The sequence below is a fragment of the Drosophila bipectinata genome, chromosome 3R (assembly GCF_030179905.1).
Source record: "Drosophila bipectinata strain 14024-0381.07 chromosome 3R, DbipHiC1v2, whole genome shotgun sequence".
NCBI lineage: Eukaryota > Metazoa > Arthropoda > Insecta > Diptera > Drosophilidae > Drosophila > Drosophila bipectinata.
Window position 1 is genome coordinate 8,422,606 of NC_091739.1, and position 21,458 is coordinate 8,444,063.

Here is a 21,458-nt window from a genome sequence, read left to right on the forward strand (position 1 = left end):
AAATTACAGAGGTGCTAGAAGCAAACTCACCTCCCCCACTCCCCAGCCACTCACCCGTTTTCGTGTACTTAAATGTCTTAATCGCGGTTGGGTTTAACTTCTATTTGACTTTCTGGGAGGGTGGCAGGTTAATGGTTTGTTGACCATTCGCGGGGCTGCGGTGCAATTGAAGCAATTTGAAGCTTTACTTTTCGGCATCGAAACGTGCTACTAACGGATATTAAGTATACGCCATGTGTGTCAGTGTCACAGCCCTGAAACAAATACAGATTTATAAACACGTACCACTTATGTCTATGGCCGACATTGGAACATGCAATTATATTTTTATGTTCTCAACATATTTTGGGTCAAAAAATACGCAGAAATCAGAAAATGGATATTTATACACTATCTCATGTACATTTCTCACTTAATCGAAATGTTTTGGCCCAACTTGCGACGCACATGGCATGTAGCCCACAATGATCAAGTTTATATTAAAACTTGAGCCACATGTCTCAGGAATCGAAGACCCTTCACCGTAGTTTTTGGGCGCCCCTTAAATTGGTCGAAACCAAAAGCCAGCTGCGACATCGAATGGCTGGGAATTAGTTCATCCCATTGGCCAGAGAGACAGAAAAAAAGAGGAATTCAAAGGGAAGCTGAGGGAGACCCAAGGAGCATGTTAAAAAAGGCTAGGCACATGGGCTAATGCCAAATAACCAAATCAAAACTAATCAAGCAGAAGTTACTGCAACTGCCGCACAGCAGGTGGCATCCGACTTGTCAGGGATTTGTGGGTGGCCCTGCCCACAGTGAAAATGGTTTTAAATTGCTGCCTGATTGTCTTTCAAGTTGGCCCACAGTTGGTCCCCGTCCCTCCGAATCCCGTCCACCATCCTCCACGACTGTGACTGAAATTTAATCAAGCGTTGAAATTTTTGCACGTACGTATTTCTATTTCTATCATATTCAATGGTCGCTCCAATTTCTGGCTTGTGCCATCCCAGAGAAAAAAAACTCTTGGACACATGTGTGTCTCTGCCCGTTGTGGTCACAGTGGGTTCCTTTCCTCGCATGTTTTTTTTCTTTCCTGAAACTCTCCCCCACTTATGTGAATGGTCCCGCAACGAGCTCGGCTCTCGTTTTGGGCAACAGTTGCCAAAGACTGCGACCTTCTTGGTCCCCAGTCCCCAAAATACGTGTTTTTTTCTTGGTTCCTAGCTTGGTCGCTTCATTAAGCTTTTTTGTTGCTGGGGGCCAGCTGTGACGGATACGAGGAGTTGAAGTTTGTTTTCGAGGGAACTTCCAGGAAGGGAAGTTAGTCAAGCGATAATTAAGGTATTCCGTTTAAGAATAGAATAATCTCAGATAGAATAGAATAATCAGTAGATTTCGCGGAAAGTCATATTACCCATATTACCCATATTACCCATATTACCCATTCATTTCTCACATTTGGAACACATTCGGATAATAATAAGATATAGCCTTCAAAGTGGGCCATATTAACCTTCCCATGCATTTTCCACATTCTGAGGGCGACACTCAGTTGACAAAAATCTAAAAAAAAATATATGTTACTATCGGTTCTCAGAATTTGATGCAGATTTATGGAGAATCGATCCACAAATCGTTTAAGGTATTCCGCTCAAGAATCGGATTATTTTTGGCAAAGATATAGTTATTGCTGTTGGCCATATAGTGGATCGATGAATTTTTGGAGATTTTCGATTTTCCAGGAAATTGGACAAGAAATCTAAAAAATATTGTGTTCTCAGATTTTGATGCAGATTTATGGAAAATCGATCCACAAATCGTTTAAGGTATTCCGCTCAAGAATCTGATGATTTTTGGCAAAGATATAGCTATTGCTGTGGGCCATATAGTGGATCCATGCATTTATTAGGATTTTCGAAGGGGACCATCCAGGAAATTTGACAAAAAATCTAAAAAATATTGCGTTCTCAGATTTTGATGCAGATTTATGGAGAATCGATCCACAAATCGTTTAAGTTATTCCGCTCAAGAATCTGATGATTTTTGCCAAAGATATAGCTATCGCTGTGGGCCATATAGTGGATCCATGCATTTATTAGGATTTTCGAAGGGGACCATCCAGGAAATTTGTCAAAAAATCTAAAAAGTATTATTTTCTCAGTTTTTGATGCAGATTTATGGAGAATCGATCCACGAATCGTTTAAGGTATTCCGCTCAAGAATCTGATGATTTTTGTCAAAGATATAGCTATCGCTGTGGGCCATATAGTGGATCCATGCATTTTTGGAGATTTTCGAAGGGGACCTTCCAGGAAATTTGACAAAAAATGTAAAAAAAATTATAATCTCTGATTTTGATGCAGATTAATGGAGAATCGATCCACAAATCGTTTAAGGTATTCCGCTCAAGAACCGGATGATTTTTGGCAAAAATATACATAGCTATCGCTGTAGGCCATATAGTGGATCCATGCATTTTTGGAGATTTTCAAGGGGACCTTCCAGGAAATTTGACAAAAAATATTAAAAATTTTGTGTTCTCAGATTTTGATGCAGATTTATGGAGAGTCGATCCACAAATCGTTAAGGGTTTTCCGCTCATGAATCGGATGATTTTTGCCAAAGATATAGCTATTGCTGTGGGCCATACAGTGGATCCATGCATTTTTGGAGATTTTCGAAGGGGACACTCCAGGAAATTTGACAAAAAATCTAAAAAATATTGTGTTCTCAGATTTTGATGCAGATTTATGGAAAATCGATCCACAAATCGTTTAAGGTATTCCGCTCAAGAATCTGATGATTTTTGCCAAAGATAGAGCTATTGCTGTAGGCCATACAGTGGATCCATGCATTTATGGGGATTTTCGAAGGGGACCATCCAGGAAATTTGACAAAAAATCTAAAAAATATTGTGTTCTCAGATTTTGATGCAGATTTATGCAGAATCGACCCACGAATCGTTTAAGGTATTCCGCTCAAGAATCTGATGATTTTTGTCAAAGATATAGCTATCGCTGTGGGCCATATAGTGGATCCATGCATTTTTGGAGATTTTCGAAGGGGACCTTCCAGGAAATTTGACAAAAAATGTAAAACAAATTATAATCTCTGATTTTGATGCAGATTAATGGAGAATCGATCCACAAATCGTTTAAGGTATTCCGCTCAAGAACCGGATGATTTTTGGCAAAGATAGAGCTATCGCTGTGGGCCATATAGTGGATTCATGAATTTATTAGGATTTTCGAAGGGGACCATCCAGGAAATTTGACAACAAATCTAAAAAATATTTTGTTCTTAGATTTTGATGCAGATTTATGGAGAATCGACCAACGAATCGTTAAAGGTATTCCGCTCAAGAATCGGATGATTTTTGGCAAAGATATAGCTATCGCTGTGGCCATATAGTGGATCCATGCATTTTTGGGGATTTTCAGGGGGACCCACCAGGAAATTTAACAACAAATCTAAAAAATATTATGTTCTCAGATTTTGATGCAGATTTAATTTAAGATTTAGATCAACCCAAAAATCGTTTAAGGTACTCCGTTCAAGAATCGGATGAATTTTGGTAAAGATATAGCTATCGCTGTGGGTTATATAGTGGATCCATGCCTTTTCGGGGATTTTCGAAGGAAATCCAGGAAATTTGACAAAAAATCTAAAAAATATTATGTTCTGACATTTTGATGCAGATTTGTGGAGAATCGATCCACAAATTGTTTAATGTTTTCCGCTCAAGGATCAGATAATAATTCGCAAAGAAATAGCCTTCGAGGGGGGCCATATGGATCTTCCCATGCATTTTCCACAATAGAACGGAAAAGGTTTTCCTATTTTTTCTTTTGTATGTACATACTAAATAAGGAAAACAGAAATAATTTCCACCGTATAGTGGGCAAATCCTAATTGCCGTAAAGACATTCAATTTGAAAATGTAGTTTTCAAACCTAAATTTAAATTGCGAATCCAACGAAGGTGCAACATCTTGACTTTAGTTTTAATATCAATTTGACACAGTTGTTGGCCTCCACGTACTGTGTGTGTTCATTTTTCTGTGCAATTTGATTGAAGCCATCCACCCCGCAAAAACCTCTTCCCCGCCCACAAACCTAGCCCCTGTGGCACGCACAACACGGACCCCCCACACATACACACACACAATATGTTGCAATTTCTGTTAATTTCGTTATTGAGACACGTTCGCACGAACTGCGGGCGGGCACAGCTTGTGAAAGAATTCCCTCTGCGGTCCCGGAGATGAACTGCAGCTGTCCGGCGGATAGTGGTGTAGCTGGACTGCCGCCTGCCGGGTGGAATGTGCAGTGGGGTCGAGTTTCCAAACTAAACTCGAGAGTCCGGCTGATTGATGCCGAAGGAGGACGAGCTGGAGGAATGGAAGCTGGCGAAATAAAGCCCGAACCGACTCGGCCCAGTCCATCCGAGTCCGGCTCGATTGGCAAAAGAAGCCACAGCAAAAGCTTGCGGTGTGTGCATATAATTTGATATGCCAGTGAGCTAAAAATGGCCAAGAAAGAAATCCGTAAGCCACCAGCCAATTTTCCAATGGCCAGAGGCCACAACAAAGAACATGGCTGTGGAGAAATTATGAGCGTTTAAAAAGCAATCGTGCTGTGCAAGCCAACTTGCTCTTTGGCTTTGGCCAATTACCTTTGCCAAGTCCATTTGAGTGTGAAATATATTGGTCGGGCAGCAGTGTTTTTGGAAAGCAATTAAAATAAGTCAAAATCACCCACTAAGATTAGGACACTGCCTTAAAGACTCCTAATTAATTGAGAATTCGTACTGGCCCTATAGTTGGTCAATTATAACGCAATCATTCTAATTGGCATTTAAAATACTTTGGCAATGACAGGAATAACGTTTTCGTTGATGATGAAACATTAAAAACAGTGAGGAAATAGCTGCACTTTTTTGTGGCTCACAGTCAATAAATATGCAATTAATGTGCAAGAATCAACATAATCAAATTACGACACTTTGATTGGTTAAATTGAATTTATAATGATGGCCAGACAGGACCGGACCGGACCGTTTTCTCTTTTGGATAATCAGTTTATCATTGTAATACCGAAAGTATCTGCGGCTCAATTCAAATTGTTCGCTAAACCAGAAACACGCAAAAAACCAGCCGAATAAAAATATATGCAAATAAGAATAACATTTATATGCATTAACACTTTAATCTGTGACAGGGCTGATTTTATGCGCTCAATTGAATTAAAGATATTTGCTGAAAACATTTGCCAACAAATGCGAAAAAAACTAATTGCAATATTTGCGTAATGAACGTTCATTCCCATTTTCCGCTCGTCGATTTAAAATTTCGAATTTATTGCAGTTAACTTGTGCAAAATGTTAGCATTTAATCAAATCAAAACAAGCTAACAAACCCCAACTCACACCAGACTACGATGATATGGAAAAAAAACAATAAATATTTGATTGCATTTCATGCAAAAAATATAGAAAAAATGAATGAATAAAAGTAAATAAAAACATATGCATATAATTAGTAGCAAGTTGAAATTTGATTTGACCAGCAAAATTTATCTCGGAAATGAAAACGAAATGGAATTAAAATCAATTTATCAGAAAAAAAGGATGCTGCAAAAAAGTTAAACTGGTTAAGGTGAATCGAAAACTACACCTTTTAATATATATTTTTAATAGTCGAATATATGAGGTTAAATTGGTAATTTATCAAAAGTCAGTTCAATATCTTTGACCAGGCTTGCAATAAGTTTTAAATTCCATTCGAAATCCAGTTCATTTTGTTCGATCGTTTAGAAAAATAAAAGGTATGAATGTTGGTTTTTGAACCGAGTTATTTCGTTATCTGGGCAGAATGTGCACCAAATTGAATATCTGAATATTCTCTTTCGGCCGCAGGACGACAACCGACGGTAAACTTCGGTGAATGCCAAAGACAAGTAAATCAAATTAAAGTGGAATGTTCCGGTATGCTGGGCCATGACAAAATACGTTTGCACCATCATACCTCTGAAGAAGTCCAAGTCCTGTCCCCACTGCTGGCCACATTCTTGCGGTGGCTGCCAGTCCTTGCCCGGTAAATATCCAAATTAATATAATACAAATATTCACAGAGCTGGGCGTCAGTTAACCAGCAGGAGCAGTTGATTAGTCTGCCATGACAATGCCAAGGATTTTTCACATTCCATGTGCAAATTGATTCAATTATTGGCATTTAATTAAATGCAAATAGAAGTTGCCCACCTGTCCCACCTGCTCGGTAAACTCACCGAGACTCTCCTCTTTCCCTTTGGCCTCATCTTGCCCCCCTGAGTTTTAAGAACTTCATTAAAATTCCAACAGCCGACGTCGGACGACGCAGAGCTCGAAACCAAAACCAAATATTTCGTTCATTTCATTTTGTCAAATTTAAATGCCCCTTGACAACAGCTTCTACCCAATACGCCTATTAAGAATTTATTCTGATCCACAGCATAAAAAATCCAAGTGAGTTTTGTAGAAAAAATAAATTTTAAGCAAGTTTATCTTGTTACCATGTAACAATAGTTTCTAATAGGCTTAATAAAAAATAAATTACTGGTAGTTTTACCAGTCCAAGAGTTCTTTATAATTTATAGACTGATTATGATTTATATTTCAAAAATTTTTCCCTTGTGTAACTCTGATCCTCCAGCCCCTCTCCGCATGGGAAGCCATGTAATTGTTGTCCGTCTGGAGCAGCCCTGCAGTTATTTGCATTCAAATCGCAATTTTTGTCTCATTAGAAAGTATGCGAAGGGTATGGATTGCTGGTGTGGCAGGGGGCAAGGGCTGGCCCGGGCCATCACATTCCTGGCCCTCGAACATTCAGACATTGTCAACGTGGCCAACGACGCTTAAGTGTCCCAAAGTTGTGCCGGCCACAGAGCTAAATGAATGCCAACAAGTCGAGTCTGTGTCGGGGCAGGAACTGCAGGAACTGTGGGTAGGAGGTTAGGACTTTTGGAGTGGGGCGGGTGCCCCGAAGAGGGTGACAAGCCAGTCGTTATCGCCCCAGGGCTTTAGTTTAATTTCACTTCAATTTTCATTGTACAATTCTCGCATTTTTCGATATGTTTCCAAGGGGTCTCAGATTTTTGGAGAAGGACATTTTGGGGGAGTTCTGTCAGGGTAGGGCTAAGGGTTGCTGCTTTGCAAACTGATATTGCCTTTTAAGTAAATCAATATCAAATGCCTGGGATTTAAGTTTGCAAAGTCACAGTGCCGAGAAGCGGACAAATTTACTTCCTGGCATAGACTGCAAGTTTTATGCTCTTCCGAATAGCTTTATTTTAGCGAAAACCTAGTGAAGAGGTTTTGTAAACCTCAATATTACAATATCTCATATTTAATAAGTCACTCTCCGAAATTGGAATGCTAATTCTACACAAAATTTTACAAAAAGAAATCCTCTTAGATGGTTATTAGCCTCGGAAAGGACATCTGAATAAAGCACCTAAATCGTCTATTGCCGCCGGCTTCATCAAGCAAATTTTTGCGATGATGAATGAAAATATATTCTTTCAATTTCTTGGGTCTTTTTTTTTGTTTTCGCTCCACTTTACTGTCGTGGGTGTATACTTTATGTGAGCGTTTTTAATTTTGCAAAGTGAAAAGCAAATTTGTCACATTTTCTCTCTTTTCACATTCTGTTATTGGATTGAGCCGCATTTGATAAAGCTGCGGTTGCTGCAGGAAGCTTGGGTGGTGGGCGGCCTGGTAGGTGAATGCTATGGAGGCGGATCAAGTCGTGGCGGGGTTAATGTTAATGCTAATAAATTATACGACAGCCTTCAAATTGAAATCCAGAGACGACAACTCAAACGAATTTAATTGAAAAACTGTTTTTCGTCGCTCGTCGCGTTTTGCATATAAATCAGTGAGCCGAGGGGGCGGGGCACCCGCTGCATCGGCTTTCAGTGGGGTAGGGGGAGGTGTGGGACGGGCCGGGGCTGTTTGCCAGGCATCCAATCCAAAAACCCAATCCAATGTCCAGGGCAGAATCGCGGCGAGTTAGGCGCTGCCAGCTCAAAAGCTCACATGTTCTGCATTTGGGCAAACAAACGCGATTCGTACAGGTCACTGCGTATTCAGAGCAAACTGTGTGATACGCTTGAAAAAACTAGTGGTATACATGTCTACCTAATATGCTTAGAAGTATTTATAGATAGCCCGGCAGGTTTAGAAGATATAAGTATCCATATATCTAAGCCTAGTTTGTCAAACGATAGGGTGTTAAATGAAGCCTCTTAGCATGTTCGGCTTTTTCGCCAAGTGTACTGCTTGTTGGAGTTTTTGTATGGTACTATGTAAGAGTATGTGTGCCTGCCACGCCTCGTTCATGTAAAGTTGCCGTGCTCTTTCAATTAGCAATTTGTCAGCTAGATTCAGCGTCCAGGCCATGCAAATTATTCTCTAAAAACATATATATATTCGTGGATATACATTCATATATTTGAATGTATGCTAAAATGCGCACTCGTACGCGTCCATTCCAATCTGTTGTAATTCAATTATAAACTAGGATAACGGAAATAAAAATATATAAACATTCATGCCTACATATAAACATTTCCATAAACGAAATGCCCTCCTTTCAGCGACTGGAATTTATTTTAATTTTTTTTTTAGCTGAGTTACAGCTTTACGAACAAGTCAAATATGCAGGGATTTAATTAAAAAAATCTGCACAAAGCTGCGATTTTTTAATTTAGTGTCGTTTTTGTCAGGATCCAATGGCGAAAATGTAAAAGTTTTCGTTGAGCTGTGTGGCCTAACAGTTGAATTAAGCCAATTTTAGAATAAAGTCATTGCAGATTTCTGAAAATATATTTAATAAAGTGAAGGGATTGGACGCAACAGGATATTCAGGAAAAATTTATCAGGATGTTCTTCCAATTACGAAAAATATTGTAGGGATTATAAAGTAATATGTGTGTACATATGTGTGAATAAAAAGTATTGATTTCGTTGAGGATCAGAGACTTTGCCAGTAGTTGGGTGAAAAATAGACACAAGCGGTTAAAAGAAGACTTTAAATTCCCCAACTGAACTATCTTCTTCACAGGAATTCTTCAATGTACTCTTATCTAATTTTTGCGCCAATTTTCGGCACATTAGCCTGCAGACTTGTCTCTAACTTATAGTTGGCAGTGGCAATAGCTAAAACGCCGCCGGGCTGGCAATAATGCATATGCAGCTTCATCGCTGGGTAGGTTGAAATAGTAGAAGTTGGAGACGACCCCACCTGCAAACAATATAGCGACGGAAGTAGCAAATAAAATTCAAATTTGTGCCAAAGAGTTTTAAGGGGAGAAGAAAATTCTGGGTCTCCCGCTCCCATGAGTTGATTTTAAAACGCTAATGTGGTTGGTGTAGGTGGAGAAGTGGGTGTGTAGGTGGGCAGACGTGTGAATGTATGTGAAAAAGCGCTTTATGGGAGCGCAACGTGTGTTGGCGGTAATAAATTTCAGTCCCTCCCCTCAGGCGCTATGCTATGCTATTTTCGCCTTCCATTTTGAATTTATTTCAGCTTCCATTGTATGCATGGTCGGCTTGTTTGTGTGTGCGTGGGAGTCATGTTGGAGCGGAATATTATTATGCTAATTATCTTTTTGATATTTCAATTAAAAATACAATGCAACTGCTCAGACAAACTATGGTAGGCTTCTAGAAGGAATGCTAATACTTTATATTGTTGCCATTTTAAGCGGAACGGTATACAAAAAATAACAAAAATACAGATTTATGGACAGAAAACTATATATGCTGTATATCAACAGCTTTGTTTCAAATCGGAAAAATATGCAAAATAATAATTCTGCAAAATAATTTCAAACTTTATTTTATTTTTGTTCAACCAAAGGACATTTTCGATGGTAAGCTCGGTGATTGAAATGGAGTTCCAATTGGATTCAGCTGGGATTTTAGCGGCTGGATGGGAGGTTGGGTTTAATGGCAAAACGCAGCTGCTTATTAACTATAATTGCCCCAAATGTGCGGTTACGTTTAAGCCAACAAACGCCAAAAACGCTGGGCAATAATAAAGCTCACGCAATTTGTCTGTAGGTACATTTGTATGTATGGCTGTGTGCGTATTTACAATTATTAACGTGTATGTGACACACACACTGGCATGTGCGTAGGCATGCTGGGCGGGAAGAACAAACATAAAGTGGCGACCTCAATATAACATGGCTTACACATACACATCCCTGGCTTGCGAATGTGGCAGCAAGCAGCGGCGACAAATGTGTGGGCGATGTTGTTGGTAATAAGTCTACGTGTGTGTGAGTGTGTGTGCACCGCACATGAATAATGATAAATGGGTGAGTATGCGATTGCGGGTGTTGGGAATCTCCTGTTGTTGCTTTGGGCCACATTGTTGCTCCTTTCGGCCTTTTGTTGGGCAATTAAATTAAACTTAACACTGGCCAGGGTCCAAATAGTAACCAAAAGATACCGAGGCCACAGCTTGGGATCGGGGTAGGGGGCATGGCATTGGCAATCGGCAGTTACAGCCACTAATTATAAGTACAGACTCGAATAACGACGCTCCAGAGACTGAACGGCTCCATTACATTTTAATAATATAAATTGCCAGTGAATAAAGTTTTTTCCAGAGTCTGGCCGAGTGAATTACGTACAACAAATTATTTTCGTTTTAATTATTAAAAAAATACTTAGCTCTACGATAAGTATTATATAAGCTTCTCGATAAGAAGCTTTCTCATTACAACCTCATATTCGAGCCGTAAATCCTTGAAGCAATTATGGGGATCTGAATGAGGAAATACTAAAAATGATATAAACCGAGGAGAAGTGAGCTCAGCTCAGCTATGGATTGCATTAGTGTTAACTTATTTCTGGAATGACTGTTGCCGCTTTATGAAGGTAATAAAGGAACACTCGACCGCTTGGGGGTATTTTTTACGATCCGCACTAGTGCCCTGGGCTTGTTTGAGCCAAAAACCGAGGTATGCTAAACAGCAGATCGTTAAGGAGCCATCGGGAAGTGCACTTTGTTGGAATAGTCCATTGCACATGCACGGGCCAAGGAGAACTTTACGGGTTTGGCACGAAACTCGGGCCTCATAATAATCATAAGTAATCTAAATTCACAGTTATGTATTGTCTGGCTTCCTCATCTCTCCGTTTTTCCCCACAACTTCTATATTTTCAGCTGCCTCGTTTTGAGTGCAATTGTAAAGTGCATGGCTTTATAGCACACTTTTTTGGGCCCGTCTTCGTGACCGGCTTGTTTTGGTTCGTTTGCAATTTTTCCTCCTGCACGGCCATGGAAAAACACAAAAGTGTAATTTACATTTATGCCGATGATAATGATAATTGCTATCGTTAGTTCTTTGACCTTATTTTTTCTCGTTGAGTTCTCGATTGCTTGTTTTTAATTAATTATTGTATATTGTATCTAATTTCAAGCAAACATGTTTTAAGTCTCCAGTTTTTGTATGTTTGGATGGAAAATTGTTTACTTTCTGACTGCTTTTGTTGGTTTTATTTTTTTTATTTTTAAAATTGAAAAGCGTGAAATCTGATAGAACGTCGGGATGGATTTAATAAGTTTAATTGGTTAAATGCCTGCCAACATGCAGATTATTTTCGTTTAAATTAAATAGTTCGGAAAGTAGCAAGCGATTGCTAAATACTTTAACTTTTTATAAATAGATTTGAAAGAAAATGTTGTCTTTATTCTTAATTTTCTGGCAAATGCCAACTCAAACATAAAATCTGTCGCCGAAAACAGAAGACAGAAAAATATCATAAATTATAAGCTTCGTTTGTATGGTATTAATGCGATTTAAAATAAAGAAAATGTTTTGAAAGCTCTTTCGGTGAGCTAGTCGACCAGTCTACCTCTAAGTGACATTTATTATATGTATTTATTATGGATTTTCCGAGTTATTTAAGCAAAGTGCAGGTTGAAAACAGCTTGCAGGCAAAATAAATTGGCGAACATTAAATTAAGTTGTTCAAAAGAAGTCCAAAATAAATAGTTGGCAATTTATCTGGCTTGGAAATAAATTATGCATTTAGTTTGGACTAGAACAGAGACTCGAGAGCAGCTCAAAAGAGATTTTGCCAGGTTTGCTTTATAATGCAGCCAAACCGAAGTTAAACAAGCAAATTAACATTTTAAACACACTGCCAAAACGAATCCATGATGCACACAATTCCATGTTCATTTACTGCGGCCGTCGCCTTTGCTCTTCAGCTTTTGTGCTTTGTTTGAGTTTGTTTTGCAACTGCCACTGCAACTGTATCGGTTTCTGTGTTTGTAGCTACCACTGCATTTGTATCTGCATCTAAGCCACGTCTGTGTCTGTATCTATTTACCCTTTCTGTCAAAGGGTTGGTTTCGACTCGTTTTGTTAAAGGCAGGCGGCTAAAATATTTGCTTAGTTTTAACGTTAATGGAAATTTAATGCAGTTCTATAAATCTCTGGCCACCCGATAGTGCAGGTACATAAATTTACTGAAAACGTACTGATCAGGGAAGCAATACCACTAAAACGGTATTAAAAGGCAACTTGTTAAACGTAGAGATGAAAGATTACGTATACGCAGTGTATACTTAAAAAATATGTAAGTTTTTATAAATTTATTTTATGGATGCTAATTATGTTACGCAAACTATAGTTTTTGAGTTTAAAACTATTTAGTTTAAAGTTTCCTTTAAAGATTACGGATACGCAGCATGGTGTCTTAAGACCTGTGCTTTTTCCGGTGCTGCCGCAGCTTGTTTTTACCAACATAATTAAAATTGCGGTTGAATTATATATTGCACCTGTGGCGGTCGACCACAGCTACGGCCCCCAAGTCTGGGAGAACTCTGCACATTGCACATTGCCCGTGCGATGTCCTGTGGCTTGTCCACAGCACTTAAAGCCCACTCTCTCCTTTTAAAAAAAAGGATCATAACTGAAAAAAGTTAAAGTTGTCTGCTTTCTCCTTTTTGGGGCGTATAAATTTTAAGTGCAACACATTAACGGGTTGCAACTTGCAACCCGCAGCGCAGGAGAAAAAGGCAAATGAATCTAGAACACAGCTGCCACAGCTCTTAGTGCCACTTGCAACATATGGATGTCGTGTTATAATTGCCCCAGGCTTACGGCTGCAGAGCGAGTGCAAGGGTAGGGTGGCGTTACCTTTCTGGCAGTGGAAAACTCAACCAAAATGACTTTCCATAAAGCAACTGAGCCTGTTTGTTTCCTCCTTTCCTCGTTTTTTTTTAGGTTAAGTTTTTGTGTTTCTATTGTCGCGTTAAAGTGGCGCCCCCTTTTGGCTGGCTTGTACCTGAGCAAGTTCAGGCCACGCCCACAAACTTCCCGTATTGTGTTTGCGTTTTCCAGGCCCCTTACACGAGGTCCTTTCAAATGTTAAAAGTTTGTGATAGACAAGGTATTGGAGCCTTTTGGATTAACTACATAAGGTTACAAATTATTAAAGTATAAAGGATAAAGCTGGAAAGTATTTATAATCTTTAAATTTTAATAATATATTTTAAATTTTTAAAAATATATTTTAAATGTCTTTACCGTTATTTCTTAAAACATTTTTTTTAGAAAGTGTATTCAATGCTTGGTGTGCATTTTTTGTCACAATTCCCCTCTCCTGAGCTTTGGGCTTTTTTTTCCCAGTTGTAATAACGACAGGCCAGTCTGGACAACATAATCACGGTCTTAATGCATATAATTTTCTGCATGAACAGGTCCAAGCCTTCGCCCACCCGCCCAATATCCACGACCAAGCTACCCATAGTCATTAGTTGGCCGCTCCGCTCTGTTCGAGCTCTATGCTGTTTGCCATGAATAATGACTTGCCACTTGATATTGTTAGCAAATAGCGAAAATTATTAATGTGCCCAGTGGGGGTCAGGGGCGGCAGGGGCGTGGCACTTAAGCCACAGCAAAAGGTCAGCCAAAAGAAGTTTGGATTGCGTTTAAGTGCCTTATTGGAGACAAATACACCAGATAATAGGAGGAATGCTCCCCAATATCTGAGACGTAAATTTTCGAAATTGGCCATGGGTATATGCAACTCATAAATCAATTGCAGTGATACGGGAACACCATAAAGTACTGACGGATTTTTTATTTTAAAAATTTTATGGCACAAAGAAAGAGGGTATATTACACGAATCAATGGAGCAAACTGATTGTTTATAAATAAATACGATATACAAAAAGCAGTAAAAACGGCTGGCAGTCCCAAATTGAAATGAATTTTAAAAAGCGATGAAAGAGAAAATCCGAATCAGAGTCGGTGGCGGGTATCTATATTAAAAATGCATTATGAAAAACACGTCTGTTTGTTTCTCCAACTGATGGGAGTAAAATGCCGTAAAAAATTGAGGATTATACGACCATGAACAGGCCAAGCTTACACTGAAGAAAAAGCTTAAGTAATGGCACTTAACTTTCTGATGTTTAAAGCGACTTTTCAAGCATATTTGCTAATCCTGCGCTTTTTTTTTAAGAAACAGTAGACTTTTAAAAATGAATATATTTTGAAGTGCTTCAGAATATATGCAAGTATATGTATGTGATGCTGCATTCAATTGCAATGGGAAATAAACATGCATCAAGCTGGACGCACGCACTGCCGTAAACATGTCGCCTGTACAACGGTTACGGGTTACGGGCTCTGGGTAACTGGTTACGGGTTACGGTTACGGCAACAGCTCCTTCTTCGGCAGCCGCGGCCATGGCATGCTACTCGAGCCCAGTACGACATGCCACTCATTGCGAGTGGCCAAAACGTTGCACCACCCCCAGCCGACCACCCATCGCACTCATACACTCCCGCGTCACTGCATTCAACAAGCAATTGAATAACAACATTTCCATTTGGCGCGTCTTTCATACACCGATTAAATTAAAGTTGCATCCTGTGCAGTGAAAACCTGAAATGGAAACGAGGGAATATTATATTATTTAAGGGAAAAGACTCCCAGCAAGTATGAATGTTCAAATAAGGAAAACGGGCTTAACTTTAGTAAAACTCAATAAAATAATATTATTATATTATTAGCCTTGAGCCTTGACACGCTTACATGTTCGACAATATTTAAGTACCTTATGTGCAGGGTCTCTGAAAATCACACACAAAGTCACAAAAATGGAAAAAAATATAGAAAAATAAATCGCTCTTTGTTTAGTGCTGCCAAATAAATACATAAATATGCAGCTTACGAGTGCAACAAGCCGCGATATGCCACTTTTTCTGGTGGGATATAGAAATGTAAATAAAATGTATGCATGAATGTGCGTCGAGTCCTTTGATTTACAGCAGTAGGGACAAAAAAGGAATTCGGAATTTGCTTGCCATGGCAACTATTTTTTAGGTGTGTCAGTTTTCAATGGCATTGACAGCTTAACAATTGTATTTGGTCTTACGAACCATAATTCCAATCGAAGGTTACTGGGGACTAAAATGAGTATGAGGAGTGTAATTGATCTCTTCCATTCATTGACTAAAAATATTGTAATCCAATTTCAAATTGGCAGAACCATTTTCAAGAGATTTAAAGCACAGTAAGAGTCCTTCAAATGAATTCATGCTTAAACATGTAATTCAAAATCAAATCAAATTAATTATCTGCCACAATACAAAAACACTGTTTACATACGCCAACCTAATGCATTTGGTGCATATGGATGCATTTGAGCCAAAATAATTTGTTATGTAATTGAATTAAAATTACAAAACTTTGCGGGCAGCGTTGGGCCATATCCTTTCGATATCCACTTGAGATAAACCCCATTGTTCATTTGTATAATTAAATTCAATGAGCAGACCTGGCAAATTATCAATAGAATTACAGAACACCATCCATAACCGCCTCTACATGCATATATTTAAACTCATATTTGGCTGGATTATTTACAGTTTACATTGCCTACAATTTTTCGGTCCACAAATGATCGGCAAACAAATTTCGCAATGAATTTTTATCGCTTCCGCCGCACAATTTCAAAAGTTCGATGGGAAGGGAGCCACCAAAAATTAACATTTTTAGCAATTTGTGAATATAATAAAATTTCATAGAACATTTTCCCTCATTGCCATGCATTATCTGTTCCTATTTGTGGCTCGGTACTCAATTCAGGCATTTTGATTTTTCATGCCAAAATATTTGAAAAGTAAATGCACTTGCGGTTGTGCACTGAAATAGTTTTAATATTCATTAGTTAGAAATATAATCTTTTGGTGATTATAGAGCTTAAAATATAGTCCAAAACTAACATTTAAGTAGGTTAGCCTGTTCTTTGAAACTTACTAAATGCCCTTTTTTAAATACCAACAATTTATCTCAAAATGTGTGTTTTTTTTTTTAAATTCTTCTTCTTCATTAATTTTTTCCCTGTCTGCTTCCTGGTTTCCAATTAGTGTTTGCTTCGGTCATGCATAATTCATGCATAATTATTGACAGCAAACAATATGAGTGGGGCTCAGTTGAGCCGAGCTAGGTTATTCTAACCCGCACCGCCATTCAAACACGCATAAATGCAAATCGAAGTTTGGGCAATTACCCCGGCAGCAGTGCATGTTTTTCAGTGGCCACAACAAATTGACTTGCCATTAAATAATATTATCAATTCTCCGCACATTTCTACTAATTTTATTTAATTGCATATTCATTTTGTGTCTTCTATTGCCCCAGATGATGGTGGCAGGCTTTTAGTATCCGCCTAATTCTCCCGCCAGCTGCCCGTTTCTACTTGCCACTTGAGAGCGTCCAGTAAAACACTTTTGCTTTCAGAGTCTGGCAGGCGGAAGTTTCCGGTGCCGGTGATTAATGTTCCACAATAATGTTAGGGCAGCTTTAAACCACAGCGAATGTTGGAAGGGGAAAATGGCTTAAAAGATACAAAAGCACCATCCAGCTCACACATGCCACAGCCCTCCTGCCACTTCTAGCAGCACCTCCTGGCTTGGCTTTCTTAGAGTTGGCAAATATTTTTGTCTGCTCGCAAAATATTTAACACAATGGCTGTTAATGGCTGTGGCCAGCACGGGATTTTTCTCTATTTTTCCTGCTCTTCAATTTCGCGCTCGAATATATACACATTTTTTTCTTTTTAGTTTAAAAATAACAAGCTATAAATTAACTGAAGCCGGACAGCGTGAAGCTCTTTGCCGGCCACACTAATTGCAAGTACTGGCCCTATAAATATAAAATTCCATGGACGAAGATTTTAAAGTGCTGGCCTTTAAGTAGGCTCCAGATTTTCCATGCCCACTGAATGTGCCTCCTATTTTCCGCCCCCTCTATGCTTCCTTGCACCACATTAATTAATTATGTTATTATGCACGCAAAGTTGTGGATGAAGCCAGTGGGAGCAAGGTAAAAGTTTGCAGTATGCAACAAAATATTGAAAATTAAGACCCCGCCAAAGTCTGCTCGGCCCTGCCCTCCTTACATCCTTGAAACAAAGGTGTCTATTAGTACGTATTCATATATCCACCCCGACCTGCCAAGGCGGGGATTTTTATATGCCAAAGTTTCGCCTTATGAGTTTGAAGCTTTCTTGTTCACACATTTTAAGCGTTTTTATAAACACTTTATGCTGGGTGCTGCAACGCGGCGTATGCGTAATGTGGCAAGTTTTAATGATTTATGCGCCAGCGTATTATGCGTTCATAAAAAAGCTGCAAAATGGATAATATTATGTGCTAGAATGCTCCCCTTTTCGAGGACAGATGAAGGAATAATACAATGCTCTTTCCATTACCTATGATTATAGTTTTTCTACAGATGGCCACATTAATCTGTGATAATCTTAATAATGAAATGTAACTTTAACAAGTGCCTGGATATTATTATGCCTGTGTGATGCGTACCTGGTATTGGGCTAGATGGGTGTGAGGTTTACCAACGGTAAGCCCAAGTACTGACTTGTTATTTGCCCAGAGCGTTTATCTTCGGCGACAGGATTCGAGGACTAACAATAGTCGATAAATCATTACAATGGCAAACGTCTGTTTGTTTGTATGCCTAAATAGGTAGTGTTTGCACTGGCACTCTGGCATACATCAACCCCGAGTACTAACAACACCGCACCACGACTGACACTTGAATAAACATAAATGCAGGGGGTTTATGTTAAAAGCACCCAACGGGGGCACTTATCAAGCACCGACGTTGTCAGCTCCGGCATCGGTTTCGGATTCAGATTCGATTGCCACTAGTGCGAGCGTCCTATCCCAGGACCAACTCGCTCTTATTCGCCCCCCGTGCCTCGAGGCTTTAGGAATGAGTGATTGCTGCTGCACATGTGTGAGTGAGTGCGTGGGGTGCTACTGCCTGTCATGCGATACTTGACAGCTTCTTTTTTCTCTCTACCACACGCACAAAATTCTGGACTATCCTCCATATTTGAAATTCTTTTACTCTGGTTTTATATTGTATATGCTATTCTGAAGTGTAAGAAAACCCTTTAGTAGTTTTTCGTTCACCTTATAGCTATGTGCAGTTCATCAATTCCTCTCAGTGTAGTCTCAAAGAGAATGCGAGTTTCTTCAAAATATCCAACATGACAATGCCAGTTTCAGGGGCCCTAGTCACACCGCCACATCGCTTAGGGCACTATGTAAATTTGCCAAAGTGAATGTGTGCGCACCTTTCTCGGCATATCTCTCCATCTACCGTTCTGTCCTTGAATCGGAGAGATTTCCTGTCAAACAGGTGGCTGGCACAATTACCCAAAGTTACTGCAGCCAGAACAGTCTACTTTTAAACAAAATGAATATTTATTAAAGCAATGCAGCTACTACGCGGGCAACGAACGGCCCCAAAGCGGTGAAACCGTAAAAGATGTGGGCACTGTGGCTCAGCGCGTTTATGCCTCAATAAGCCCATGATTAATAGCCCGTCTCTCTGGCTTTGTAATGAGCAAAAGGCGAACGAACCAACCATCCAACCAAGTAAGAAGCTAAGGACTCCTTCAACGGGAAAACTGAAAAAAAATGTGATGGCGTGGGTGGATTCATACCCTTGCTTAGGGTATTATAAGACAGATCAAAAGTTTGCAACGCAGGGAAGAAGACGAAGAAGGAGAACAAGAAGTTATGAAGTATATATATTCTTGATCAAGATCACCCTATAATTTCCACTGTCTACTTTTAAGGGCGCTTGGAAGTCAAATAGTAATGAAGAGTACAATTTACCGTGCTTCTATTTGGTAACTATTCACTCAAATTTTTAAAAATAATGAATTATAAAATATCGCCTTCCTCCTCGATTCTCACAGGTTGCAGCTAAACAGGCCTAAAAACGGAAAATTTTGTGGTTGTAACGGTTTTTTTTTTTTTAATTTTTGGTTTGAATATATTTTGTAACTTTTTATTTTGTTAGCGATTTTCTCCGACTATATATCTGCCATATACATATATGTAAATTATTAATCGCGCATGCCATAAATTTAACGCTTTCGAAAGATGTTTGGAACTTTTTTCAAAATTTTTAAAATAAGACATTATTTGATAATATTACTCCTATTGCCGCATCCGATATTATCTTATAACGTAAACTGTCACTTAACTTCAAGGGTATATCAACTTCAGCTTCGCCCGAAGTAAGTTTTTCTTTCTCGTTTCCTTCTATTTACAAATTAAAGATCAAGCTAAAAGATTAAATGAGTGTGGAATAAAATTTCACAGAACGGAAAAGGAATTCTTAGGGATTTGCGCTGAACTGTAGGTATTGTGAAATGTAGTATTTATATTTAATAAACACGAAACTCTAAACTAAAAACTCTAATTTTTGAGATTAATATAATGCAAGAGTTTTTAAGCTTTGCATACCGATAAGAATCTGAAGTCCCGTCCTTATTTTTAAGTACAGCTCTTTTACCTACAAATAAGGCACAAGGCACTAGGTACGCCCGATATTTTGGCATTGGAGTTCGGTTGGCGCTTTGAGGAACTTTTGCAAATATTGAAGGAGTCATCGCCTCGTCAACGTCAACTTCAGGCATCTCATTGGCATCGTCACACCAAATCGTCGCTCCACCCACGTCTAAAGCATTCGTAGGCAGTCCGGAATGTGGGGGCAATAGTCGCACGGATCGGTGGTGCGGCATACACTTTAATGCTTTTACCATTACCATATGGAATATGGAATCCGCCCGCCAGACTCCTGTTTGTTTTTGTTTGCCTGTTGAGTTTACGTTTTCGGTTTTCTGGTTTTGTTTGCTTTACTGTGGGTGCGGCTCCCGATTCCCGGATCCGGTTGACGGCAGTTAATGTTACGTGTAAATGCGCATTTCCGCTTCCTGTCGCAGGCCAAACCACACCTGCCTCCTAAAATTTCAGGCTCATACCTACTGGATCTTCAACTTAAATAACTGGGAGTTCTGCCACCCACCAACACATATGGCATTCTGTGGTTTGTCAAAAAGCCAACAGTTTGGCAGGAAGTGGCACCAAGAAATTCCACAGTTTGTTTGCTATTCTCTTGAGGCGAAATAACTCCTCAAAAGAGGAGCGAAAAGTTTGCGGCTAAAATATTAGTCGAAATATTTTATTTACTAGTACAATATTTACAACAAATTATTTTTATTTAAAATTAAAAATATTAAAAGTAAAATTTCAACTTCAGTTAAGTTTCAAAATAGATCAATAGATCAATAGATAGATAGATCTAAAATAAAAAGTGATTTGGAAATGTTAGAATTCGCTAGAATTTGTACACATATAGTAGATAGACTTCATTTCTTTTTTTTTTAAACGTTATTTGTTTGCAAGCCCACTTATAATGAGTTTAAATTTTCTGTTAACTGCTTGGAGCGTAGTTTTCTTTTCTTTCCTGTTACCCAATGCCTTCCACCCCTCTAGGCTTCTTTCCATCCACTACCCTTAAACCTCGGACATCGTTACTTTCATTAGCAGCTACGACTTTTTTAGCCAGTTCTCTTTAGCTTTTGTTGTTATTGCTTTTGTGCACTTCCTGAGCCTGAAATTGAATTACAATGTTGTCACTGCAATGGCACCATCCTTCTCCTCCTGCTCGCTTTTCTCACTCTCCTCATCCAGCCTGGTTGTGACTGAATTTTTTTTTGTGTTTAATCAAATTGTAGACGAATTTTATTTTAACTTTTTTTTGTCCGTTTTTCGTGGGCTTGGCAAGTCATTTAATTTGCTTTTTAAAAAAGTTCGCTTGGCTAAATGATGCACGCCGACTATGTTTTTTTGCGAAGTTCATTGAAAGGTTGAGGCATAAATTGCATTGGTTGACTGTTGCCAAAGTTGTATTCAGTAACCAAATGAGTTATTAATTGAATTATTTGTTCAAAATAGCTGTATGCAGTGTTTAAGATTGATATTTAAAAAAATAGGAAAGATTGTGCCGAATGGAGGATTTTTTTGCGTCTATAAAATATTTGGAAGGAAACTGAAGTTATAATGAAGGCTTTTAC